We start from the raw sequence: 25,329 nt of genomic DNA, 5'->3' as shown, positions 1-25,329 counted from the left end.
GGGATAAATCCCACTTGATCATGGTGTATGACACTTTGTATTGTTGAATTTGCTTTGCTAATATTTTGGTGGGGATTTTTGCATCCATGTTCATCAGTGATATTGGCCTGTAATTTTTTTTTTTTTTGCATTTGATATTTTAATCTGATTTTAGTATCAGGGTGATGCTGAACTCATAGAATGAGATTAGAAGTATTTTTTCTCTGCAATTTTTGGGAATAGTTTGAGAAGAATAGGTGTTAACTCTTCTTTAAATGTTTGGGAGAATTTATCTTGAGGCCATCTTGCTCCAGACTTTTGTTTTGGGGGAGTTATCTTACCATTGATTCAATTTCATTACTGGTAATTGTTCTGTTCATATTTTCTATCTCTTCATGGTTAAGTCAGAAGATTGTACATTCCTAGGAAGTTGTCCATTTCTTCTGAGTTGTCCATTTTATATGCATATAATGTTCATAGCAATCTTTTATGATCCTTTGCAATTCTGTGGTGTTGGTTTTAACTTTTTCTTTTCTGATTTTACTGTTCTAGGCCCTCTCTCTTTTTTTCTTGATGGTTCTGTCAAAAGGTTTATTACTTTTGTTTATCTTTTCAGAGAACCAACTCTTAGTTTCACTGATTTTTCTATTTTTTTAAGTCTCTATTTCATTTATGTCTGCTCTGATCTTTATGCATTCTTTCTTTCTACTAAATTTGGGTTTTGTTTGTTCTTATTTTTCTAGTTCCTTTAGGTGTTTAGTTTATTTATTTGAGATTTTTCTTATTCCCTGTGGTAAGCTTGTATTGCTATAAATTTCTCTCTTACAACTGCTTTTCTGTGTCCCTTAGATTTTGTATTTGCATTTTCATTCTCATTTGTTTCCAGGTGTTTTTGATTTCTTCTTTGATTTTTTTTTCAGTGATCCATTGGTTATTTAATAGCATATTGCATACATATATATAATGTATATGATATATATAGTATTATATTAATTAATATTAATATGTTAATATTAATGTATATATATATATATATATATAAAACATTCCATCCAAAACAGCAGAATACATATTCTTTTCAAGTTCACATTGAACATTCTCCAGGATAGATCATATGCTAGGCCACAAAACAAGTCCCAATAAATTTAAGAAAACAAATCATTTCAAGCATCTTTTCTTATCACAACAATATGAGAAAAGAAATCAACTATATTAAAAAAAAACACAAGCGCATGGATGCATGTACACACTTAAAGATTCTTAATCTTTTATTAGTTTCGCATTTACGGCCTATTATATATTAAAAGATATATACACCATTGTTCCAACTCTTAAGAATATAAAGTGATATTCTGGGCTATCTACTATGTTAAGATACCTTGGTTGCAAGCAAGAGGAATACAAAACTTAGCTTGAGTGAAATAGGAAATTTATTGCCTTGCATCCTAATTAAAAAGTCCAAGACCTCAAGTATGGGTAAATCCAAAATGTCAGTGAAAATAGTCTTTCCCCTTTTCTGGCTGGCTCTGATATCTTCTCTATTGGCTTTATTCTTAAGTATATTATCTCTCTGTGAATGCAAGAATGCATTATCCTCAAAGCCATCAATCATATAGAAAAGGGAATGCTTTTTTTTTTTTTTTTTTTTTTTACCTTTTTCTAATCACTCAAGAAAATTTTCCCTGGAGAGTGTTGGTTAGCCCAGCTTTTGTTCTATGTTCACTCCTGTGGAAGTTGGAGTCAAGCCTATATGACTGACAGTTCCATAAGTGGAGGAGGGAGATCTAAAGGAAAGAGAAAAACTGTTGAAATGAACAAACTAACTTATGACCACTATATTTCACCAAGTGGTACATTCCATTCAAATTCTTAATATGATCTTAGCATCTCTAAATTTAAACAATTACTTGGCTTAGCAACATCTAAACAGCTTTTAATTGTATTCAAATATACTGTAAGGTCTCATTCTTGTCTTACTTGTCTATAATATCATGAATAGAAATCTCTACTTTTCTAGCTGTTTTTAGACTGACTATAAATGCTTTAGAAAAATGAATGATTAAAACAATCAATCACAGATCTTACAGATGCAAAGTAGTTCAAGAGATCATCTAGATGAGTCCTTTACTTTTCAAATGATAAAATAACCATAGACCATTGCCTATATTTTTGACCAGTCAGCTTTTGCTGAATATGGCTACTGAAAACAGATGATTTAGAGAAAACATGACAAACTACGGTTTAGAAAATTTCAGAAGGTTGTTTGGGGTTAGACAGTCAAAAAAGTTGTTATAGATTTTTTTCCAATACAGGTACCATGGATATCAGAGAAAGCAAACACTAAGCGCATGTACTACCATTCATTTCTTCCACATCTATGGCAGATATATTCTTAACTCTAGACATAACTGTTACTATTTCTAAGTCCATTATTGAAGAAATAGAACTGGCTATAGAGTTAAATACTCATTACCTGCCTATTTATAGATTGGAGTGAATTTAGCTGATTGCAATAAAATGACCTTATTATCATAGTTTCATAGACTTATGCGGACGGTGCTCTAGAATAAAGCTGAACTATACTCCATCATTTATCAAAAGAATTCATGTACTCAAGATGAAAAGGAAGAAGAAACCATAATGAAAAAAATGACCACACTAACTGGAGAAAAAAAAATATATATATATATATAAAATATTTATATTTAAATATTTATTTAAATTATATTTATATTTGTATATTGAAATGTTGAGAAGCTGCCTGGTTGTCAAAGCTACCTTTTCAAATACTATCAAACTCAAATCATGACCCTTCTATGAAGGATTTTATTATCAGTCAAGGCAGAAGGACTGCTATGACTCAGATGTCACTTCTTAACATACTGCCTTCTATTATCATGATTTGTTATACATTGTATCTTTACTAATACAGTAGAGTTAACAACCTCATATGCCTACAAGGGCAAGTAAACATCATTTAGATCAGTGCTTGCCAGGTTATCTGTGATGAAAACCAGGCTATCTGTAATTAGTTTGTTTGTTTCTCAATCCATTGTAGCCTGATACATTTGCAGAACACAAGTATTTTGAATTTTGTAGAAAAATATTGCCCCTAAAAAACCAAAATACAAAAGATAAAGTACAAGCTTTCAAATTTTCAAAGTATCATTATTATAGAATAAATACACATCATACAATTTCAACATAGACCAGTAACAGTTCATGGACTATTGCCAGTTTTTGCAGAACAAATTTGAGTAGCAATTTGTGTAGATTACTGAAGTATCTTAGTATCTCACAAATATCTTATAAGTACTTTATCTTAGTATCTTATATAAGATATCTTTTAAGTATCTATCCACCTATAGATTTGAACTTAATTGTGGGAGCTTATTAACTAGTCTTTTCAAGGCTGCTATCTTCCGACATGGTGCTGGAGCTTGAAGTCCACAGGGCAAGAAATAAGGAAGGTAAAACTAACGTAAAGTGGGGAGCAAGCAGGAACCCATAAGTATAAGCTGGAGCTCACAAAGATGGACTGAAACTTTGATAAGGTATTGCTGCCTCTGACCTTGGTGAAACAGGTATTCTGAAGAAGCTGGGACTCTGTCACAAAGCTAAACACAAACCTGACCCAGGATATGGAGAAGCTAAAGAGGATCCAGAAGAAGGTAGAACAATTGCCCCCAGCTGCTGATTCACACCAATGAGTCAACAGGTGAGCTACAGAATGGCTGCTGCTTCACTTCTGCTCTCCAAATCTCCTACAGAGAAATCTCTCTTGTAGTCTACCCTAATTGGAAAATACAGGGAAGAGAATTCCAGAAAGCAAAGTTAAACCTAGACAAGATGGAACATTAAAAATTCATCACAAATGTAATTGCTTTCCAACTATTCTTGTAGGTAATAGTAATTATGCTCACAGATAATAGTGTGAACAAAATATCAGTGCACATTTGATAAGTCAACAGTAACTTACAGCAAGTTTCAGTGTCTAGGATATTTTGATTTATCAAGAGAAGTCAGAATTCTAAATTATTATGTGAAAACTGTTAATTGTTAAATTATGTAATAAAACATAACGCAAACTTAAAAAACAAAGGAAAATACTGTGCAGGTAAAACAAACAAGTTTGTGTGTGGTATTTAACTCACAAATGACATTTTAGAATTTCTGCACTAGAATGTAGGCAACTTGAGTGCCATATGTGAAACATGTCTGAAGCTCCTAATATATATATATATATATATATATATATATATATATATATATATATATACACACACACACACATATATATTTAAAGAGCAAAAAAATGCATGTACTACTTAATGAATAAATTGGGATCTTTGAGGTGTTTTAAACATTGGAACAGTGGCCTAAATATGCCCAAATAACATAATGCAGCTTCTGCTCTATTGATGATTCTCTGATAAAGTTCACTTATTATAACCAATTCAGAAAAATATCAGTACATTAATTGCTCTGACTCATAATCACAAAGTTAAATGGAGATTAAATTGAAAATACAGTAAACTCTTTAAATAGTCATTCATTCCTTAAAGGGATGGAAAAATTATAAGGGAAAAGGCAAATGGTAAATCTAAAGTTATAGGAATTCAGTTTTCAGGTCTTGGTAAGCTGGCATATTCTTTTATGAATTATTTATAAACTAATTAAAATAGAATAAATCACACATTTCTGATGGATACAGATGGGACTCTGTATTGACAGTCCACCAGGAAGGACAGTTTTGATATGAAATTAAAGTGTTCAGTAATTGCTATTTAGTAGAGCAGTTGAGAATTGTAATATTGCCTATTTTGTAGCTCAGACTAAACCAGCACCATGACAATTAGCATATATTAAAACCTCCTCTTTTTTATTCTCTTCCTGGGAGCAGCTGTGCTGAGGAACTGATTGGACCTTTGAAAAGCAAAATATCATAACAATAAAGTTAAAACAGGCATACTGTGAAAATGTTTTTCTGAATGTAGGAGATGCACACATGTATATGTATATGTATGTATAGTTTTATTGTTTGGCTGTTTTTTAACAAACTACTCAGCCTACTAATGTCTTCGTGCAGACTTATTTTCATGCTTGGGCAGAGATGGAAACCACAAGAGTTACTCAGCACTAGTGCCAGCTATTTGAGATAGAAAGCTCTATCTGTGCTTACCATGGAAGAGGAAAAAAGAAAGACAGTTCCTGCATAACCTTGTTGTTGGAAGAGTAGTGATAGGGCAAATACTGTTAGGAGGACCGGAAGGTCAAAGTGGAAAATGAAAGTCAACCGAAAAGTTACAAGAAGTCAGAAGTGACAATGGAAACTGAATGCAGAGAACTAGGAGGCCTTTTAGGGACCAGATAATGACCAGTGAAAGCACTGCCTATTTTCAGGGGAATTCAAAAACATTGTTGAGAATTTCTACATGTAACAAACTACTTGATAAAATAAAATAGAAGTTAAACATTTTAAGCTACTCATATGTCTGTTTTTATACCTACTATTAGGTATTAATTTTCTAGGGCTGCTGTAACTAATTACCTAAAACGTTGTGGCTTAACACAACAGAAATTTATTCTCTCACAGTTCAGTAGACCAGGAATCCAAAATCAAGGTGCTGACAGGGTTGATTCTTTCTGAGAGAGAAACTACCTCTTACCTTTCTCCTGGATTTTGATGATTGTTGTCAATCCTTAGCATCTCTTGGCCTGTAGACACTCTAATCTTTGCATTCATTGCCTCCTCTCTCCATCTGTCCTTTTCTGTCTCTTATAAGGGCATTTTCATTGGATTCGGGGCCCTCCCTAATCTAGTATGACTTCATTTCAATTTTTAGTTACATCTGCAAATATCCTGTGTAAATATGGTTATATTCTCAGATTTAGGGTAGGCATGAATTTTGGGGAAACACTATTCGACCTACTACCCTGATTTCTTTTAAAGTCTAGAAACAGATCATTTAGTTATTTCCTTAAATTTCTTAAAGAAAAAAAGAATCTTTGGCTATTTAATAATCAAGAGTTATATAACATAAACTCAAATCATTTTTATCAAGTGATATAAGAATGGTTATATAACTACCTGCACTAATACTATAAAGTATTGTTTGATGTGACCCAATTTAGAAAAACCTAATCTATCTTTGTTTTATTCTTAATGAAAATTGTTTACTGAATGCAGATTGGTAAGGGTTACTTTTCCTGTGAGATAGAAGGATATCAGTTGAAGTTGTTGGCTGTCTTTATGTTGGTACAACGCTTGAAAGCACTGCTTTCACAAGTTCTCCAGGTGATTCTGGTGCTCACTAAAGTTTGAGAAGCACTATGTTGGAGTAACAAGTGATTTCAATTGCATTACCCATTTATTTCTTGAGACAAGACAATAATTCAGGCATTAATTACAAATCCAGAATAGAAGACTCCAAGTGAAATGACTTGTGTGAGATAATTCACTGACTTGAGGGCAGAGTTGAACCAAATATTTGTTTGTGTCATTCAATACAATATTTACTCAGTTTTGTGAACTGAAAAAAAAAAAAAGGTGGGAAGAATACAGAACTAAATAGTGTGTAGTCCCCCAATTCCATTTTTCTATTTCCTTTCATATCAGTCTGGATGCAGCAGGGAGAGCCAAATATCCAGTCCCATACACCAACACCAACACCGGCCAGGACATTCTCCCTTTATGCTCTGCCTCTCAACAGTGTGCTCCAGCTAACACAGCACTTGGAGGACCCAGTCTGCTGAAGCACTGGCCTGACCTCACAGTAGGTTCACTTTCCATCCTACAAGAAATTCTCAATGAATAGGAAATGGCAGGGAAATTTAGATTAGAATATTTAGGTGTATGGCCCTTGCTGGGATATCTCTCTCCTATAAAAATTGGTGCTTTGCATTCACAGTTAGCCACATGTGTGGGAAAGTTATTATCCTAAGTGTAGCAAACAAATATCAAAACAGTCAACTTTTCAAATATTGCTCTTTGCTAATCAGCAAGAACTGTGAATTACAACTCACAGAATAAACAGAATTTAATTGCTCCTTTTCATCTTAACTGCCAAGTTTCATTTTTCATCTAGAAAATGTAAAAGGAAATCTTGAGTTGAAAAGAAGATGACTAGTGTGTGGATCAGATTACATGGACCCAAAATAGACTATATAAGTATGTAAAAGAGACCACTCAGATCTCTTCCAGGTCCATTCTTAACATATGACCTTTTTACCAATTTGGTATCTTCAGTTTTGTTAATTTAAGGTGGTGTGATAAATGTTATTGTCTTTCTTACGTATGTATCACAATTCATGCAATATATATGAAATTTTAGCATTCTGTCAAAAATATTTGGCTAAATATTTTCATTTTGAGAAAAATTCTAAGTTTGTGCAATACAATGGATCTATAAATCACCATATTGTTAAAGGTCTGTTAAAGGGACTGTTTCACTACCTTGTTTAGAGGAGTTAATCTAAAGAGAACTAACAATGCTTAAAATTGCATTGCTCCTAAGACCAACTACACAAGTATAACAAATTATGCAAAATCTCTGGATTATGAACAATATGATCGCTTAGAAAGTTTTGTAGGGATGACTTTAAACACTTTTAGATATCATCAATAGTTCAAAGAGAATTAGAGCACAACCTTGATTTTTTTCCCCATGGTTGGTCAACCTCTTAGAGTATGTGAGGTTGTAAAATATCACATTACAGAAAAGAATGTCAGTAAAGCAGATCCCGGTAAAAGTTTTTCCTCGAGTTAACACTGAATGTTGCACATAGAATTTCTCAGTACTTGCATTGACCTAGGTAAAAATATCATCTTCAGATTACAAGGCATGCTCTACCATCTTAAGTAGAAAATATTTCTCTTTAACCTCTTTTCTTGCCCTTAAAAGAGAATAATAATAACAGCATCATGATGTTACAAGGATTTTAAAATATAAATTTAAGGACTCTGGAGTTTTTCACAGAATGCCTGTGCTATTCAAAATGTTAACCACTGGCTACATGTAGTGTTTAAATTTAATTAAAATTAACTTAAATAAAATTAAATATTCAGTTCTTCAGTTGCAATAGTCACATTTTAAAGTTTCAATAGGCAGAATTAAGCTACTGGCTACTGTAATGTACAGCACAGAGAATATTTCTGTTATCACAGTAAGTTCTATATGACAGTGCTGGTATAGGTTCTTTAAATTTGGAAATAAATGCTTGGTGTTAGACATGGGGATGACATCCAATTTGCATTTTAGATTATTTGTTTGGAATGTAATGTGAAGAATGGATTGATTGGTGGACAGACTCTAGAGGCAGGGAGAGTCAGGTGGTTCTTGTACTGGATTTCTGACTCCCCCTGCTGGAAGACTTCCTTGACTTCTCCAGTCTGAAATAGGTCCTCCTTTTCTGTGCACCTATGGCTGACTGAATTTTCCAAATGAAATGCCCCAGTTGATGTGTTCTTTTTTTTTTTTTTTTTTAAAGTTATGAATGTATGGTTCATTTTGAAAAGCATCTTCAAAATTCCAAATATTCTGCTCTTGGTTAGTTACTTTCTTTTTTTATTAATTTTTATTGGAATATATTTGCTTTACAATGTTGTGTTAGTTTCTGCTGTACAGCAAAGTGAATCAGTTATACATATACATCTATCTACTCTTTTTTAGATTTCCTTCCCATTTAGGTCACCACAGAGCTTTGAGTAGAGTTCCCTGTGCTATAAGTAGGTTCTCATTAGTTATCCATTTTATATATAGTAGTGTATATATGCCAATCCCAATCTCCCAATTCATCCCACCCTCGCTTCCCCCGTTGGTAACCATAAGTCTGTTTTCTACATCTGTGACTCTGTTTCTGCTTTGCAAATAAGTTCATCTGTACCATTTTTCTAGATTCCACATGTAAATGATATTATACAATGTAACATTAACACTCATCCATTGTGAGATGTGGTCTGTAATCTTACATACCCAGGAAGCTGATTATAGTGAAGTGACATTGCATGACTTCTGAGGCAGGGTCATAAAGGGTGACCAGCTTTTACCTGGCTTGTATCTTAGGTGACATGTATCTTAGGAATCCTGAGTCTATACAGAAGAAATTTGCCATTGCTTAAGTGTCCATGCTGGAGAGATTATATACAGAGACCACACAGAGATAAAGAAAGATGACTGAGAGGCCCCCATTGTTCCAGTCCCCAGCTGCTTGAGTGTTCCCAGACCAGACACCTTCAGATGAATCCAGCCACTATATAATGCTGAGTGGAGCCAGAGAGCTGTCATTAACAAACCCTGCTCAGATTGTACATTCATCAGCAAAATAAATGTTTTAGCCACTAACTTTTGGAGTGGTTTGTTATGCAGCTCGAATAACTGTAATAGAATTCATACGATATTGTGCTATTTGATTACTAATTATGCTTTATTTGATTACTATCGGTCTTTACTATAATTATTTCTTTACATAGCCAGCTCCCATACATCATCCTTGAAATCAGGAGTTAATTTTGTATCGCCAATGTCCTGATAAATGCCTAGTATTCAGTAAAGATAATCACAGACCTCATTTAAGAGCATCCTTATAGAGAGAGAGTCAATATGAGGCGGTTCTGCCTCAGCTATCATTATGTAGTCTTAGTAACAAGGGTAAATAAGAGCAAGCTATAACAATTTATCTTCTAAGGTGGATGTATCTTAAGGATGATAAGAGGATCTTGCAACAGCAAAAGTTTGGAACTGTTATTCTTTTTTGTCTTCCATAAGTCTCTTCTTATACTTAGGCTTCTGTATTTCTAATATATAGGATAATTTACCTATTACAAGATGAACATGGAGGTGTAATGAATATCGTTACTAAGAAGCATATAGTAGAAGAAAATACTAATATATACCATGATTATTCAATAAATTGAATTAAATTGGATAAAAAGCAGGAAATAATGGATCTTTCATAGCCCTGAGATTCATTTTGTAATTCAACTGTCTGATTATTCAGTGACTAAAGCGACAAATCCAGCCTGTTAGTAATATTTCCTTTTCTTCTCTGATTCAAAGCCTACTTTTTTCCAACTAGGGTCTCAGTCATATTGAAAAGCAGCAGAACAATGCTGCCCCTGGTTCTTGCACAATTGCAGGAGCGGGCATTTAGGAAATAAGGAAAGCAATTCTTACTTGACTCTAAACTTATGATTTAGTGCTGGTGCCCTCTGAATGTACTAGATGTTCAAATGCTTGCCCTTTTACCGATTGCATGCTTTAGGGTTTCCTGAGAGATCTCTCTGACCTGAAGAATGTGAGGCATGCTCCATGTCCCACCCTTTGACCAGTCAATATCAGCATCCAGGAGTAAACCTTTATCTCTGCTTACTGAGTGTGCTTGTTAATTTTATGTGTCAGCTTGACTAGATGGTGGGGTGACTAGTTATTTGGTCAAACATTATTCTGGATGTTTCTGTGAGGGTGGTTTTGATTGAGATTAACTTTTGAATCAGTAAACTGAGTAAAGCAGATTACCCTCCCTGATGTGGGTGGGTCTCATCCAATCAGTTGAAGGCTTCAATATCACAAAAGGGCTGACTTTTCCCCAAGTAAGAGATAATTATTCCTGAATAATGGTTTTTGAACTAGCACTTTGACTTTGTCCCACCTTCATACTGGAACTGAATCATTGACTCTTCCTGATCTTGAACCTGTCAGCTTTTAGACTGGACCTACACCATCAACTCTTCTGCATCACAGGTCTTTGGACTCAGATTCTCAGACTGGAACTACACCCACTGGCTCTCCTGGGTCTCTGGATTATTGATGCACCTCACCCAGCAAATGCTGGAAATGCCCAGCCTCCACAATCATATGAGCCAATATCTTAAATCACATTATTTATCCATCTATCTATATCTATATCTGTATCTATATCTATATCTATCTCTCTCTATATAGATATATGTATATCCAATTGTTTTGTTCCTCTGGGATACACTGAGGATGCCTCTCTTCCTGAAGGAAGACCTCTTGAGTGAGGTCTTTTGAAGCCCACTCAAACCTATCTTCTGAAATCCCACTTGATTCAGGAGAAAGCATTCATCTTCACCTGTCAACAGTGGAAAATACAACTTCTTCTTGTTGTAGCCCTCTCTATCCACCCTCCCATCAGGGTGGATCCAGCCAGCCACTCTCCTTCAGATTTCTTTAGTCTGGAGTTAGTATCAAGAGTTCAGGATCCAAAAAATACAGGGTGTATATGTCAGGTTCTTTCAATAGTTCCTTCTCTATGTATAATTCTAGTCACTTGTCAGCACCAGAACTAGCAAAATTCTTCAAACATAAAACCAAGAGTGAGACCTGGCAAGGATCTCCCTGTGCTTTATGTTTCTCACCACTATAGGTAGAAGAGAGATTATGAATAAATCCTTAACAACTCTTGAGAAAATTTACCACTCCCAAGTTCTCTGATCAGTCTCCTTAAGATTAGTAATGGGCAAAAAGGAGATGGACAAATTTTGGGGTCTCACCTCATAGAAATTTATGCATAGATGATGTAGTATCTCTATTTGATTTCAACTATAGAGTCTTAGCTGAGCCTGGATAACAGGAAGCCTTCAAATTTAACATCCCCTTACCTATATAGAGAAAAAAAGTTAAAGATACAAACCAGGAATTGCTCTCTGAGGCAGAGATAAATGACTGTGAGAATTCAGAGGAAAGAAAGATAACTCATCTTAGAGAAAATAGGGGAAATGTGAAGGCTTTTAAGCTAGAATAAAAATAACAAGTGAAATTTTCACACATAGAATTGAAACATAATTATTTCATGATGAAGGACAGCATGATCGAGCCCAAAGTTAGAGAAGAGTAGAGTATTAGGAGAATTGCTAGTCATTCTTTCAACTGGGAGTATATGAATAGGGGTGCAAAATGTAAAAATGCAAACCTGTTAGATCAATCATCATTCCAGAGCACCTTATTAATCAGGGTAAGTAGTTGGATGTTTTGTGTGTAAGGGGTGTGTGTGTGTGTGTGTGTGTGTATAGAATGGAATCCAACTAAGGTTTGGGAGGCTGAGCAATACCATAATTAGAACTAATTTAAGGAGAGTAATCTGACAGCAAATGTAGAATTAAGAGTGCCTGAAAGACTGGCTTGTATTAGTGCTCACTCAACTGTCCATAATATATTCTATTACAAAGTGTTATATAGTAATTAAAAAGACTATTTCAATATTACCAAAAGAACATGTTCTAAAAAGTAATTCATAAGATAGCTATTTGTAAACTAATTTGTAAATTAGCTTTTCTTACGTGTAAACATTGTATTAATGAATGATAGAAGACTAGAAATGCCTCTTCCTTCTCATGTCCACCCCTAACAATGAAAAGAGAAATCCTATTCAACAAGGGATGATGAGGTGAGTCATTCCATTTATGTCCAAGTGTGAGTCTGTTGAAGTGACTCATGTCTCCTTATCATTACACCATGTCCATTATTTAGGAAGTTGTCTGCTTGATGCAAGAGAATGAACTTCCCAGGTACCTTTTATGTGTGGAAGTGTATCAGTGAGTAAGGAAAATTTAAATCCCATAGATATTTTGAGTAAGAAGAGATTTAATATGGGTAAAAAGAAACTTAACCAATGTGAAGGCTGAGAGAACAAAGGAGGACAAAGCAGTTTTCAGGAAGCTTGATAATGCAGAGAGTCAGGGGTGCCACCGCAAGGATTCCACCTGCCTGAAGTTCAAAAGAGCTGATTTTCATTGTTTTGGAGCTGCTGAAAGTCAACAATGATTTCAGCTACCTGCTTAGAGTAGCTTCCAGCAAATACTGTTTTCTCCAGTTCTCTAGTTGCTGTCTGTCTTAGTCAGTTTGGACTGTTATAACAAAATGCTATAGATCGGTTGCCTTGAACAACAGACATTTATTTCTCATAGTTCTTGGGGCTGTGAAGTTCAAGATCAAGGTGCTAGTCATTTCAGTTCCTCCTAAGAGCCCTCTTCTGGCTTGCCTTCTCTTTGTGTCCTCACATCCAGAGAAAGAGAGAAAGAAATCAATCTCTCTTCATCTTCTAATATATCCACCAATCCCATAATGAGCGCCACACCCTCATGACTTTATCAACCCTAATTAACTCCCAGGGTTCCCATCTCCACATTTGGTGTTAGGACCTAATTATATGAAGTTTCAGAGGATACAAATGTACAGTCCATAACACTGCCTTTCCAATTTTGTATAACGTCCATCACTAGTGAAATCTAACCAGATTACCTGCTGATGGGGAAGCCTGGAAAATCCTTTTATCTGAGGTATGGAGAAAAGCTTAGAAGTTCTGAGATGGTACCGAGGTTCAACTAATGATACCTCATACAATCTACTGATTTGGATACTTCAAATTCATGTATTTTATTTCATTCATATATAATATCCAAAAAAACAAACCAGTAAAAATAACAGTAAAAGGATGCCTGCTTCTACCACATTTATCCCATATTGATTTTACCACATGTATTCTACATTGTTCGGGAGGTCTTTGGCATTTCCATGGGGCAAGATACAAATAAAGGGTATGCAGAGTGCAGAGAATAAAGTAATTATTTCTATTTCAGACAGCATGATCATCTCAGAAGAAAATCTTCAGGAATACACAAAGCTATTTCTACAATTAATATGTGAATATAGCAAGGTCACAGGATACATGTTAATATAAAAATATTAATTGCATTTTGCAGAGTAGCAGTAAGCAATAGAAGACAGAATTAAAAAAAATAAGTGTGAAACAAAATAACATTTTAAATTCCATAAAATATTTATAAATAAATTTAACAAAGCACATGACAAATCTTGTCACTAAAAACTGCAGGATATTGCTGAAAGAAACTTAAAAATACATAAATAAATAGATATACACTTTGTCTATGGAATAGGACTCAACATTATATAAAATGTCACTTATTTTCAAACTGATATGGATATTCAATGCAATCTCAGCCAAAATTTCAGTATTTTTTTTCTTAAATACTATCTGAAAAATTGGTTCTAAAATTTATACTGAAATGTAAATGACCAAGAATATCCAAAGTGACCTTTAAAAGAAGACCATAGTTGGAGGACTTAACCTACCTGATTTGATTAAATATTTTTAAATTAGAATAATCAAGAGAGTGTGATAATGCCAAAAATATACATAACTGAAACACAACAGAGAACTCAGAAGTAGATTCTCACGTATTAGCTTTTAACAAAGATTTCAAATTTTCTTCTATAAATTTGCTAGAAAAGCTAGAAAGCATATTGAATAAACATGAAGATACAACTAATACCTCACACCATAAACAAAATATAATTCAAAATGGATAAGAGACCTAAAGATAAAAGGTAAAACTATTAAACATCTAAAAGAAAACAGAAAACATTTCAGCAGTCTTGAAATAGGCATTAAGCATTAAAAAATTGAATAAAATTAGACTTGAAAAAGTTAAAAACCTTTGATGTTCAAAAGACACCATTAAGGAAACATGGAAGCCACAGAAAGTAAGAAAATATTCTCAATACACATATGGGACAGAGAACTAGTATCTTGAATATATAAAGAATACTAACAAGTCCATAATAAAAACAAAAATATCCTGATACCAGAATGGGCACAGGATTGGAATAAATACTTCATTGCAATAGGTATAGAAATAGCAAAGGAAAAAAATGAGCATCTTTCATCATTAGAAAAATAGGGATTAAAACCATAAAATAATGATGAGATACAATTTCACATGCATTAAAATAACAAGAAAAAAAAAAAGAAAAAGAAAAAAGGAAAAGAAACGAGGAAAAGAAAAAGAAAAAAATACAAAAAGAAAAGAGAAAAACCTGACTACACCAGGTGTTGATGATGACGTGGAATAACTGGAACACTCAGTGCTTGTGCGAATGAGTGTTCACACTTGTAAAATAAGACAATCACTTTGGAAAACTGGCTGACAGTTTATTCAGAAGTTTAACACAAATCTACCATATAAAAGAGACATTTTACTCCTGGGTAGTGAACAAGAGAAATGAAAATACATGTCTGTATAAAGAATCACATGAATATATTGATAGATTTATTCACAATAGCTGAATAATGGGAACCAACCCAAATGTCCATCAACAGGTCAATAGATAAACATATTGAGTTGTACCCAGACAATGGAATGCTACTCAGAAATAAAAACTACAAACTACTGATGCAGCAACATGGATAAATCTAAAAATTATGCTGAGTGAAAGAAACTAGACACAAATTACATATTAAATGGTTACGTATATATATATATTTTTTTTCTCTTTTTTCTTCTTTTTTCTCTTTTTCTTACAGGCGCCCGGGGGTTCCCAACTCACCCCCGCCCCCCCCCCAGGGACGCGGGGCGCGCACGCGCGCGGCCCACGGCCCCTGCCCGCACCACGGCCGTCGGGTAGCCCCCTCCCGCCGGCCGCGGCGGGGAGGATCAGTGGCGCGCGGCACCCCGGCCCCGTGGCGGGGGGGCGGGGAAAGCGGAGTCTGGGGGAGAAGGGAGGGTCCTCCCGACTCCCCGCGGGCCCGACCGCCCCAACCCCAAGGCGGACGGGCGACCCGCCATGGGTCTTTAAACCACCGCGCCGAGAGGCGCTAGGTACCTGGAGAGGGGGAGGCGGGCGAGGCGAGGGAACGGAGCGCCCCACGCTCGCCGCCGCCCCGACACCCACCAACACGCTCTCCGCCCGCGGCCGCCCGCAACACGCGGGCCTCGGCGCTACCGGCCCGTGACGCGGGGCCCCGGCCGGGCGCCGGGCCGACCGCCACACGAGACACCACTGCCACCGCCCGACGACGCCCCCACCATGTCCCCGAAACCGGGCGGAGACCTCCCCCGTTCGCGCCCGCTCTTTTCTCCTTAACCCCAACCCCCCCACCGGGGCCCTTGTCCCGCACCCGAGTCCCGGGCCCCCTTCTCGCCACCGAGGGCGTAAGGGAGACTTCGACGGGAAGCGGGGGCGGGGGGGGCGAGCGGGCAGGGGGCACACGGGGGTGGGCGCGAAAGAGCGAGAGCGAGCCGGACGGATGACGGAGGAGAGGCCCCGGGCTCGGAGGACAGGCAGAGGCGCCCGGCAAGGGGGCGGAGGGCCCGGAGCGGAGGACCGACGACCGGGAGGGAACCGGTCCAGGGCCGGCGGCGGGAAGGCGACGGACGGGCGAGCGGCCCCACGGGGAGCCACCACCGCCACGCCACCCATCCCGAGACGCACCGGAGGCTCTGCGCGGGGGGCGGTCGCGAACGGGGGGGCGTGACCGGCGCCGGAGACGGAGGCGCGTGGGGGGGGGGGCTCGGCCCCCTCGGAACCCTCGGACCCAAACCTTGAGGGACGTGGCGGGGAGGTCGAGCGGGAGAGACGCGCTGGGAGATCACCATGACGGTCACGGGTACGCGGCGTGGTGACGGGCGGGGGTCGCCTCGGGCGGCCATACCGGGGGACGGTGTTGCCCCGGGGGGAGGCGCGGGAGGGGCAGACGGGCGGGTACGGTGAGGGAGGCGAGGAGCCGCCCTCCCAACGCGACCCCTTTCGGGCCAACCCCTTCTCGCTCTCCTCCCCCGCTGCGGAGGACCACCGACCCGACGGGCCGCCCGGGACGGCGGCGCCCTCGCGCGCGCGCGCACGCACGCACGCACCCGTCCGCGCGCGCGCGCGCGCCAGGTGCCAACTCCCGGTCGCCTCCCTCCCCGTGCTTTTCCCGTCCCGCGCTGCACGGGTGGAGAGGCTCGTTTGCGAGCGGGCGGGTCCACCGGTTACATATATAAGATTCTAGAAAAGGCAAACTAAAGTATACCAACCAACAGCAAACCAGTGGTTTCTCCACTTGTGGACAGAGGGAGAGATGAACTGCAAATGGGTATGAAAAATACTTTTGTTGTGATTAAACTTTTAAAAAATATTGGTTAGTGGGTATATGATTATAGTTTCATGGGTGATACAACTGCCAAAATGGATCAAATTGTACACTTTAAATGGATATAGGTGGCTTTATATACATTAGTCCTCAAAGTTCATTTCTAGAAAAAGCAACATTATATCCGTGCCTAACATAATGCTACTATCCGTTGAAAAAATGGATATAACTGCATTTCCTCCCATAAAGGGGAACTCCAATGGTCCATAAGTCCATGCATATATCGCAGTGATATTCATTCCTTGAATAGATTAGTCACAATTACACTTGAGATCCTTTAACTTAAAAACCAAATTATGGGGGGTAATCAACAATAGAACTTCTTCTGCTAGCTAGTAAGGAAAGAAGATGAGGGAGGAATTAGTTGACATATTTAAATATAGACAAGAAATCAAGGAAGAAAATTACACAGCTATTAAAGCAGTCACATTTGCATGTAGATATAGGGCAGTAGTTAGTACTTTTCTGTGACTACTCAACCCAATATTCCCTTTGCAGTCACCCAGCTTTTTTGCTGGTTGGGATACTTTTCCTAGTGGAATGATCTTTTCATTCTGAAAAGGTCTGAGGGTCTGGTTCATTACTAACCCTGCATTATTAAATTACTGTAGGATGTCTTTATAGCTTACCCTGGAATAGCAGAGTTTTAAGACAAGTGCTCTGACAATTCTCTAAGCCTAGGCTGAATCCTCTTTGTTCCATAGGTTAACCATCAATTCTATTTTCCTTTCATAATCAGGTTCAATCCCTCCAGTGAATAAAGTAACACTCTTCTTTGCATAATGGTTAAATGGTAAGATAAACCCAAAGAAGTCAGGTGGTAGCATTAGCTAACAGTCCGTGGGACCATTTTTCTACTAGGAACTAATACTTATTAACTAGAACATCTACATAGTATTATACGTTAAAAAAGGAAAAATTGAAGAAAACATAGAGTAATTAAAATAATTCAGAGATTTGACCAAAAAGGAGGAAATAACTAAGGAGTTTAAGAAAGAATATAGTAGAAAGGAAGAAAACCAGGAGTATATCTCATTACAAAAGCCAATGAAGAAATGTATTTCAAGAAGGAACAAGAGTCTAATGTGTGGAACAGTGCTCAGAGATTTGTTCAGATAAAAAAAGAGAAATGAAAGTCGTGGTGATTTGACATGTGGAAAGTGAGTGAGTGGTATGAACAGGAGTCAGCCTAAAGTAGGTTGAAAGCGAAAGGAAGCTATGGATGTGGAGAAAGCAAGTAGTGATTTTCGTAGGAAATACGTGGAAGGGATTAGGGAAGTGCTTGGAAAGCTTGGAAGAAAGGGATTTTTAAATAGTCAATAAATGTTTGTATGCAGCTGACTATGATATACTAGAGAGGAAGAAACAAATGATTAGGACAGAACAGAAATAAAATCTTGCCAAATTAAACTGGACTCTTTAAGCTTCTATATATTATATCTGCAGGCATAAAGGACATTTAACGTCAGTCAACATTTGAACAGTCTCTTTCCTCCTTCCCATTCCTGTGATCATTGAAAATCAGATTAAACTGCTAAAAATCTTATGTTTTGGTCCACCTGGTCCCTTCAATTCCACCTCCTCTGTTGCTTTCATGTGGTAATTGAGGCATCAAATTTTTGGTATTGCTGGGAGCCTTAAAGTCCTAGAATATTACCCCTACCACCCACTCCTAAAATATCTTATCTCCACTCCATGGGAATATTTTTTAATCTGGTATAAACTACTCTTTTAAACTTTTTCTTTTATAGTCATTTCATTCTCTGTTACTCAAAATCTATTTTCCTAGGCGTTTGGACACAAATCGAATCATAATCTCCTCAATGACTTTAAACATTTGTAAACAAAAGCCAGAAAGACAAGTGCTTACAGGCACCTCTGCCTTCTGCCAAGACAAAACTTTTCCCTAAGGCACAAAAATGACACTTCTCTAAGTATGGAAGAAAGAAACTGAAAAATATTTGGAGGAAATCAAAATGAAGTAAAACAACTCTCTCACATCTCAGTGTATTCTAATAAAAATAGATATAGATATAGACACAGACATAAATATATAGATATACCTCCAGGACCATAAGACAGGTCAGCTTCAAAATCTGCCCTTGAAGCTATTCGGCGTAATAGTTTTCTGTTTTTTACAAATACTTCGCCTTCACTTCTGTTGAGTCTCTATAACTCCAAATTATATTCACAATAGCTCCTTTATTAACATGTGAGAAAAACCCAGAACTAGGAACAGTGCAGTTTGAATGGTGCAAATGGGTATTTTTATTGAAATATATACTGTAAAAACAATAAAATTAAATGGTATTTTCTAATAAATGATCAGACATAAACTAAAGAAAAACCATTTTCAGGAAATTAAATATAAAACAAAAATGTTTCGTCATTTATTCATTTGATCTTTAAGTGCCTATACTGTACAGGGAGTGCACTGTGCTAGAAGCACAGTCATTTCTGACTTAAATTACTATTAAAAAGCCCAGTTACTGGCTGCTCCACTTCTTGCCAGAACCCCTAGTGGTGTAAATTTCTGAATTCAGTTTGTGGAACTCTGCTTGGCTAACTTACTCTCAAGCATTTAAAGTGGACTTTATTAAACACAGGTCACTTAATTAAATTAAAATAAAACATTTCATAGAGTGTTCTACCTATGTTTTCCTCTAAGAGTTTGATAGTGTCTGGCCTTACATTTAGGTCTTTAATCCATTTTGAGTTTATTTTTCTGTATGCTGTTAGGCAGTGTTCTAATTTCATTCTTTTACATGTAGCTGTCCAGTTTTCCCAGCACCACTTACTGAAGAGGCTGCCTTTTCTCCATTGTATATTCTTGCCTCCTTTATCAAAGATAAGGTCACCATATGTGTGCGGGTTTATCTCTGGGCTTTCTATCCTGTTGCATTGATCTATATTTCTGTTTTTGTGCCAGTACCATACTGTCTTGATGACTGTAGCTTTGTAGTATAGTCTGAAGTCCGGGAGCCTGATTCCTCCAGCTCCATTTTTCTTTCTCAAGATTGATTTGGCTATTCTGGGTCTTTTGTGTTTCCATACGAATTGTGAAATTTTTTGTTCTAGTTCTGTAAAAAATGCTGTTGGTACTTTGATAGGGATTGCACTGAATCTGTAGATTGCTTTGGGTACTATAGTCATTTTCACAATGTTGATTCTTCCAATCCAAGAACATGGTATATGTCTCCATCTGTTTGTATCATCTTTAATTTCTTTCATCAGTGTCTTACAGTTTTCTGCATACAGGTCTTTTGTCTCCTTAGGTAGGTTTATTCCTAGGTATTTTATTCTTTTTGTTGCAACGGTAAATAGGAGTGTTTCCTTAATTTCTCTTTCATATTTTTCATCATTAGTGTATAGGAATGCCAGAGATTTCTGTGCATTAATTTTGTATCCTGCTACTTTACCAAATTCACTGATTAGCTCTAGTAGTTTTCTGGTAGCATCTTTAGGATTCTCTATGTATAGTATCATGTCATCTGCAAACAATGCCAGTTTTACTTCTTCTTTTCCGATTTGGATTCCTTTTATTTCTTTTTCTTCTCTGACTGCTGTGGCTAAAACTTCTAAAACTAGTTAAATAATAGTAGTGAGAGTGGGCAACCTTGTCTTGTTCCTGATCTTAGTGGAATCACAGCAAGATCCTTTTTGACGCACCTCCTAGAGAAATGGAAATAAAAACAAAAATAAACAAATGGGACCTAATGAAACTTAAATGTTTTGCATAGCAAAGGAAACCATAATCAAGATGAAAAGACAACCCTCAAAATGGGAGAAAATATTTGCAAATGAAGCAACTGACAGAGAATTAATCTCAAAAATATACAAGCATCTCATGCAGCTCAATATCAAAAAACAAAAAACCCAATCCAAAAATGGGCAGAAGACCTAAATAGACATTTCTCCAAAGAAGATATACAGATTGCCAACAAATACATGAAAGGCTGCTCAACATCACTAATCATTAGAGAAATGCAAATCAAAACTACAATGAGGTATCACCTCACACTGGTCAGAATGGCCATCATCAAAAAATCTACAAATGATAAATGCTGGAGAGGGTGTGGAGAAAAGGGGATCCTCTTGAACTGTTTGTGGGAATGTAAATTGATACAGCCACTATGGAGAACAGTATTGAGTTTCCTTAAAAAACTAAAAATAGAACTAACGTATGACCCAGCAATTCCACTACTGGGCATATACCCTGAGAAAACATAATTCAAAAATAGTCATGTACCACAATGTTCATTGCAGCACTGTGTACAATAGCCAGGACATGGAAGCAACATGAGTGTCCATCGACAGATGAATGGATAAAGAAGATGTGGCACATATATACAATGGAATATGACTCAGCCATAAAAAGAAACGAAATTGAGTTATTTGTAGTGAGGTGGATGGACCTGGACACTGTCATAAAGAGTGAAGTAAGTCAGAAAGGAAAAACAAAATACCATATGCTAACACATATATTCGTAATGTAAAAAAAAAAAGGTTCAGAAGAACCTAGGGGTAGGACAGGAATAAAGACACAGATGCAGAGAATGGCCTTGAGGACACGGGGAGGGGGAAGGGTAAGCTGGGACGAAGTGAAAGAGTGGCATGGACATATATACACTACCAAATGTAAAATAGATAGCTAGTGGAAAGCAGCTGCATAGTATAGGGAGATCAGCTTGGTGCTTTGTGTGCAACTAGAGGGGTGGGATAGGGAGGGTGGGAGGGGGATGCAAGTGGGAGGAGCTGTGAGGATATATGTATGCATATAGGTGATTCCCTTGGTTATACAAAAACTGTACAGACACTAACACACAACTGTAAAGCAATTATATGCCAATAAAGGTGTTAAAAAATAAATTAAATAAATAATAAAATAAAGTAAAACATTTAATTAAATGCCATTAATCCATACTTGCACTCTGAGGTGATTTTATTACAATTTGAAATTTTTTCTAAATACAAAATTAGTAGATATATAAGTAATATAAATAAAAGACTGATTTATCCCCCTTGCAAACTGTGCTGAGTATTTGGCTAGAAGCTATGCCAGTGTTTAGCTTGATCTTCCCCCTTAAAAATAAACTAAAATTCTGGCACTTCAATTTTGCCTACATTGTTTAAGTTTACAGTAGTATAGAGCAAGATGGAGTGTAACATAAGAACAGTGGTAGACCCTCAGTCACTGGTCAACTTTTCTTCCCTTTTTATATCATGTTGGAATTTATCCTTAGGTTTCCTCTTCAGTGATCTTTATGAAAAAGGACATACTGTATTTTTTACACATTCACATTTTTGCAGTAAAGCACCTAGCACAGAAGAACAAAGCATCTTTTATAAATATTGTTAAAAATTTCTGGTTTCTTACTCTGAATGCAACTCTGTGAGAGAAGATTTAGACACACATACACACACACACACACACACACACACACACAGAAATAGGTATACACATTAGATTGGGGGTTTTTTTTTTCACCAGAAGAAAAATGATTAAAGAAATAAAAAGTATATTTTTATGAAAGTATTTTCATATTACTTTTGTTTTAATCATGAAAATAATTTTGACTAGCAAATAGTCCAGTTAGAAGGGTCAATGGCCACTTGTCCCACCAAATTTCCTTTTAAATACAGAATATGTTGTATGCTCACTATCTAAGCAAACACAGCAGTAGCTGCACTGTTTTATAATCGTCATTAAAGACAAAACTTTGACTTATATTCTGTCACATTAATACCCTGCTCCTCATAAATGATTTAACTATCTGGAATCAGAGACAAAGAGGTCCAATGTCAGTGCTTGAGCAACTGCATTTCCAATGACAGTCTTTCTTTTTTATAGTAAGTTATAAATGTACCTGTACAATGTATCCCGCAGTGCCCTTGTGCTTACTGACCAAAGCCCACCCCTCCCCCCCCACCCACTCCAGACACTGCACAAAGCATTTTCTTGTATGCAGCACATTTCATAATAACATTTTAAAGGAAAGAGGTGAAAGCAAGAATATTTTGAACAGCAAGTTTTCTTAATATCAAAAACAGAATATTTGGATTTTCTTAATTCAGTCATAATTGTCATAATTGAATCTCCTATGCATCATCTTGATATCTTAATTCTAATCAGAAATACAGGAGAATGTGAGCTTCACAAAAAAAAAATAATAACTTTCTAATTACAATAGAGCTTTAACTGGATTATCAGTTCCTCACGATCTCAGAAATTGGCTTAATTATGTTAGGAACTGAGAAGGAACTAAAGACTTAAGAAATGCTGGATCAAATAACAAAAATTAAGCTAATTCCATTCAATTTCAAGAGGGCAGAGTTAGAAAAGGAGGGAAAAAGAGTGATGAAGGAAACTTAACTGATTGATAACCTTCCAAATTATAAATATATGTTACATCTCAATAAAAAACTACCCTATAAACTAATCTTTTGCATATGAAATTTTAACATAAATTGTAGCAGACACTGTTGGTGCCCTATCCCATATCCTCTAGTCCTTACCACTTCAGTGCAACTGAACTTTGAACTTCTAGCTCTAGCATTTCTTTGTCTGAAGACTTTTTCATTTTACTTTTTTAATTGAAGTATAGTTCATTTACAATACTGTGTTAGTCTCAAGTGTACAGCAAAGTGATTCAGTTACGCATATATATATATAAATATACATATATATTACTTTTCAGATTCTTTTCCATTATAAGTTATTACAAGATATTGAATATAGTTCCATGTGCTATACAGTAGATCCTTGTTGATTATCTGTTTTATATATAGTAGTGTGTATCTGTTAATCCCAACCTCCTATCTTATCCCTCCCCTCCTTTCCCCTTTGGTAACCATAAGCTTGTTTTCTATGTCTATGAGTCTGTTTCTGTTTTGTAAATAAGTTCATTTGTATTATTTTTTCAGATTCAACATATATGTGATATCATACAATATTTGTCTTTCTCTGGCTTACTTTACTTAATATGATAATCTCTAGGTTCATCCATGTTGCTGCAAATCACAATATCTCATTCCTTTTTATGACTGAGTGGCTGAGTAATATTCCATTATATATATATCCATTATCTGTTGATGGACACTTAGTTTGCTTCTATGTCTTGGCTACTGTAAATAGTGCTGTTATGAACATTGGGGGTGCTTGTATCTTTTTGAATTAGATTTTTCATCTCTTCCAGATGTATGACCAGGAGTGGGATTGCTGGATCATATGGTAATTCTATTTTTAGTTTTCTTAAGGAACTTCTATACTGTTCTCCATAGTGGCTACATCAATTTACATTCCCACCAACAGTGTAGGAGGGTTCCCTTTTCTCCACACCCTCTCCAACATTTATTATCTGTAGACTTTTTGATGATGGCCATTCTGACTGGTGTGAAGTAATACCTCACTGTGGTTTTGATTTGCATTTCTCTAGTAATTAGCAATGTTGAGCATGTTTTCATGTGCCTGTTGGCCATCTGTATGCTGAAAACTTTCTCTTGATGCTGAACTCTGTTTGCCACATGCTCAGGATACCAATCATAATCTCTCCAATGGTTTTAAGCTTTGGTAAGCAGAATTCATAGTCAGTTGTCTGCAAGAACCTCTGCCTTCTGCAGAACAAATCGTCTCTATGGAAAGAAAGCAGACAATCTCCAGCCAATGACGGATGAAAGTTGGTTTATAAACTTCTCAGTTCTCTCATGCTTCAGGTGAGATAAATCCCAGCCAAGTGTTCCATGCTTTGCTCTTGGAGGTTTCCGTGCAGGATTAAGCTCCTGGTGCCCACAGTGGTAGGTGACATTGTAACACACCTTTTTATTGGCTGCCTTTCCTTGTCTCATTTTCCACTCCCTTATCAAAGTTTTCCTTCATCTCCTAAGCAAAACCCTTCCCTTGAATCTTTAATTCTGAAGATACCCAAACAAAAACACTGTTTTTTCATCTAATAACTTATTTTCTTATAGTTTTTGCACCAACACTAAATAAGGGCACATTTAAGGATAATTACTCTATCCCCTTCCCCAAAAACAGGAGGACAGAGAGAAGATAGGTGAAGACCAAAAGCAATGTTTTCTTTCTTAGCCCAAAGAAATCATCACAGCTGTCAAATACAGGCAAGTTATGAGTCAGAAAAAAATATTCTACTAAGGTGCTTTATTTTGTATGACTTGGAGTATTTTTAATTCCTCACTGAGTTGTTGCTGTTGTTGTTGTTTGTTTTAATGACTTATGGACTGATAGCTAAGAAGCTAGACTTTCAGTCCAAGATGTCAGAGAATTTACCTAGGAGACTGATCGTTCTTCCATCTCACTATGAAATCTCTATATCTATTAGTTTTTGTGTTCTAGGTTCCAAATCTTGAGATAGACTCTTAGTGTTACATGCAAATTTC

The 25,329-nt window shown here is 36.8% G+C and overlaps 1 long non-coding RNA gene across 1 annotated transcript in view; it reads right to left on the bottom strand.

Annotated features, from left to right (window-relative positions):
- Positions 1-16,604, bottom strand: part of LOC132369702 (uncharacterized) — a 42,726-nt gene extending 26,122 nt beyond the window's left edge. Inside the window, exons 1-2 of the long non-coding RNA XR_009504463.1 lie at positions 16,342-16,604; positions 1,633-1,763 (exon numbers count right to left, since the gene is read on the bottom strand). This is a non-coding gene — a long non-coding RNA (uncharacterized LOC132369702). The remainder of the gene's footprint in view (positions 1-1,632; positions 1,764-16,341) is intronic.
- Between the last annotated feature and the right edge of the window lie 8,725 nt (positions 16,605-25,329).

The sequence above is a fragment of the Balaenoptera ricei genome, chromosome 8 (assembly GCF_028023285.1).
Source record: "Balaenoptera ricei isolate mBalRic1 chromosome 8, mBalRic1.hap2, whole genome shotgun sequence".
In the NCBI taxonomy this organism is placed as follows: Eukaryota; Metazoa; Chordata; class Mammalia; order Artiodactyla; family Balaenopteridae; genus Balaenoptera; species Balaenoptera ricei.
The sequence above is the reverse complement of the archived record's forward strand: the minus strand, read 5'-3'. Positions and strand labels throughout refer to the sequence as shown.